At 44.6% G+C, this 3,936-nt stretch overlaps 1 pseudogene; it reads left to right on the top strand.

Moving 5' to 3' along the window:
- Nucleotides 1-2,027: 2,027 nt before the first annotated feature.
- Nucleotides 2,028-3,663, top strand: LOC132507247 (SNW domain-containing protein 1-like; annotated as a pseudogene).
- Nucleotides 3,664-3,936: the final 273 nt, after the last annotated feature.

Here is a 3,936-nt window from a genome sequence, read left to right as displayed (position 1 = left end):
AATCCCTGCCTGCACTCTCTTTGAAACACAAGTTCTCCAGAACACCCCGTGACTTGAGGGGTTAACTTCCAGCCAACTGAAATATTTCACTCGGTTCCCCTTCCATGTCAACAACATGGTGGGAGCAGTGATGACAGAGTAAGGAAAATGTTGTAGAGACAGGCAGCACTGTTCTTCCATAAAAGGTTCTCTGTCAACTAACAAAACAATTCTGTGAAATGCATCTCAAGCTCCAAGTTTCTCCTCTGTAGCCAAGAAGCCTCTGATGTAACGTCATCTGATTTAATGATTCCATATGCTGTTGAGTGTAAAATTAGAATTAAAGAGTTCTGCAAGGTCACTGAGTGAGACACAAAAATTTCTTCCTTGAACCCCACAAATATTGAGCACCAGTTTTATACCAGACATTGTGCTAAGTGCTGGAATATTCAACTACATGTTGTATTTTTTATCAAAGAGGGCTAGCTACAGCTCAGGCCTATCGCTGCTTTTACTTGTATTTCCAGATAGAGAAAAGAACTGTATTTTTGCAGAAAATGGTTACTGGGGGCAAGCTCCTTGTTTTGAATTGCACTGTCAACAAACTGTTGGACTCAGGAGTAAGCATTTTTCTGTTGTTGCCTAGAATCAGCGACTCTGGATTAGGAACTGACAGGGTGAGAAAGAAACTTGCTTTCTACTCTCTGCCTCTTGTGAATCAAAAATTGTACCTTTTTCTCCTTTTCTGTAGACCAAATGCCATATAAATCACCCTGCTGCTTATTCTACATCTTATGTAAAGTCTTCCTATGCTCAGAGTCTCATAGACAATGTAGAAACGTCGGCAGCTTCATTAGCAAAGGTTAGTGTTTCAGTTTAGTGCCAAAAGGTCCTGACAGACATCCAAAAATTTCTGGTTGAAGTCGGTAATTATTTACTCCCCTGTTACCAGAATCTGTCTGAGGACTAAGCAGAGAGAAGCAGAAAGGAAAAGAAAAGCAAAAAAAAAAAAAAAAAGCAAAGTATTTCTGCACTTAAGAACAATATATTAAAAAAAAAATTTTTTTTTTAATTTGGGCTGTGTTGGGTCTTTGTTGCTGCACGTGGGCTTTCGCTAGTTGCAGAGAGTGGTGCGCAGGCTTCTCATTGCGGTGGCTTCTCTTGTTGTGGAGCACCGGCTTTAGGCGCGCAGGCCCAGTAGTTGTGGTGCACGAACTTAGTTGCTCCGCAGCATGTGGGATCTTCCCAGACCAGGGATTGAACCCGTGCCTCTGCACTGGCAGGTGAATTCTTAACCACTGCGCCACCAGGGAAGTCCCAAGAACAATATATTTTTTTCACAACGTATGTGTAATATCATTGGGCAACAAAAATAAATAAGTCCATATGCGTTAGAAGGCGTCCCTAAGACCCAGAGACTTCAAGTGGAAAAAAAGTTGGGTCCCTGAGCCAGAGACAATCTAAGCCCAAGCAGAGAGAGAAGGGGTTTCTTTAACTTCTCCCCGACTTTCAGTTGTTTTGGGGGCTTGAGTTTGCCCCTGGATAGAAGTCTGTAAGGCTCAGCTGGGATACTTTTCTCCACTGTTATAAAGGCCGTGCAGAAGTGTTGGAATTCCCTCATGGCAGACCTGGAAGATGGCCCTTCAATGCACATCCCCTAGGCCAGGGTGTTCAGTGGGCCCTTGAGCCCCGGGCGGGTAGAAGCAGACATTTAATCATTGGTAAGAGGGTGTAATAAAATATCCAGGGGCTGGGAGGGAAGATATCTTTCTCTTTCCCAAGAGGTTTGTATTTCACCGTAGCATTTAGCAAATATATGCCAGGCACTGTTCTCGGTGCTGGAAACACAAGATCGAACATAATCATGGCTTCCACCAGGAGGGAGCTTGGAGGCCAGTGGAGAGCAACGGGATGCAGAGATTAAGACCACAAGCTTTGAACTCAGGCCGAGGCTAAATCTTGGATAGTTAGAGCATTCTTTATCTGTAAAACGGAAATTATAATACCTCCTCCACAGGGCTGGGATAAAGATAAAATGAGAAGAGGAGGCGGAATAAGATGGTGCTCACCAGCTTTTTACCTGCGCCTACTCAGCTATCCCAGGACCAGCTTGAGGCTGAAGAAAAGGCAAGATCCCAGAGATCACGACAAACCTCACTGGTCTCGTCCCAAAGAGAACCTCCCCCATGCAGGTACCGGAAAGGCTGGATACCTCGGTTATTAGAGGACTTTGGAGGTGGAGGTGCTTTTCCAGCGATCCATGTGGCCCAGTATCCCCTGAATATGGGACAAGAGAAAAAAAATGTCAAATGCACTGGCCACTCAGGTGCATGCTGAAGGAAAAACTAAGTATGATGCAATTGCTCGACAGGGACAGTCAAAAGACAAGGTCATTTATAGCAAGTACACTGACATGGTTCCCAAAGAAGTCATGAATGCAGATGACCCAGACCTGCAAAGACCTGATGAAGAAGCCATTAAAGAGAAAAAAGACAAGGGTAACCTTAGAAAAATCCTTTATCACAGAAGGTTGCTGCAGCCATGCCAGTCCGAGCAGCAGCTGATAAACTGGCCGCTCCTCGGTATATCCAATACACACCATCTCAACAAGGAGTGGCTTTCAGCTCCGGAGCTAAACAGAGAGTTATTCAAATGGTGGAAATGCAGAAAGATCCGATGGAGCCGCCAAGGTTCAAGATTAATAAGAAGATTCCCCGGGGACCACCTTCTCCTCCTACACCTGTCATGCACTCTCCTAGCCGAAAGATGACCGTGAAGGAACAAGAGTGGAAGATTCCTCCCTGTATTTCAAACTGGAAAAATGCAAAGGGTTATACAGTTCCATTAGATAAACGTCTGGCGGCTGATGGAAGAGGACTGCAGACAGTTCACATCAGTGAAAATTTTGCAAAACTGGCCAAAGCCCTCTATACTGCTGATTGGAAGGCTCGTGAAGCTGTGGAAATGCGAGCTCAAGTAGAGAGAAAGATGGCTCAAAAAAGAAAAGGAGAAACATGAAGAGAAACTTAGAGAAATGGCCCAGAAAGCCAGGGGGAGAGAAGAGCTGGGATCAAAACCCATGTGGAAAAAGAGAATGGGGAGGCATGTGAGAGGGATGAAATCCGGCGTGACAGGCGAAAAGAGAGACAGCACGACCGGAATCTTTCCAGCGCAGCTCCAGATAATAGGTTGAAACTGCAGATGAAAATCAAGATATCAGTGAAGTCATTGTTCTTGGTGTGCCCAATCCTCGGACTTCCAGTGAAGTTCAGTATGACCAAAGGCTCTTCAACCAATCCAAGGGTACGGAGAGTGATTTTGCAGGTGGGGAAGATGAAATTCACAATGTTTATGATCAAGCCTGGAGAGGTGGTAAAGATATGGCCCAGAATATTTACAGGCCCAGTCAAAATCTGGACAAGGACATGGTTAGTGATGACCTAGAAGCCAAAATAAAGACTCACAGATTTGTTCCCAATAAGGAGTTTTCTGGTTCAGACCGTAGACAGAGGCCGAGAAGGACCAGTCCAGTTTGAGGAGGATCCTTTTGGTTTGGACAAATTTTTGGAAGAAGCCAAACAGCACGGTGGCTCTAAGAGACCCTCAGATAGCAGCCGCCCCAAGGAACATGAGCATAGAGGCGAGAAGGGAGAAAGGAGTAGATACTTTCTTCAGAGTGAATGAACTATCATTCATAACCCTAATGATGCAAGTCATATGGGGGAACACTTTGTAAATGACCAGGATAAAAACCAAATCTGGGTGTCAGAGCCCAGCGCTACTTTTTATGACAGGAGAAAGGGGGGATGGAAAAATTCTACTTTGAATTATTTTGTTTTTTTAAAGAGTGGGTTGTGTTTGTGCTTCTCCCACCTTTTGGCATTTATAGAACATACTGCCCCACACATGAAATTAAGGCCACTTCCTTTTGAGTGACATTAACACTTTGGGGTTAAT

Source organism: Lagenorhynchus albirostris, chromosome 16 (genome assembly GCF_949774975.1).
Source record: "Lagenorhynchus albirostris chromosome 16, mLagAlb1.1, whole genome shotgun sequence".
Lineage (NCBI taxonomy): Eukaryota > Metazoa > Chordata > Mammalia > Artiodactyla > Delphinidae > Lagenorhynchus > Lagenorhynchus albirostris.
The sequence above is the reverse complement of the archived record's forward strand: the minus strand, read 5'-3'. Positions and strand labels throughout refer to the sequence as shown.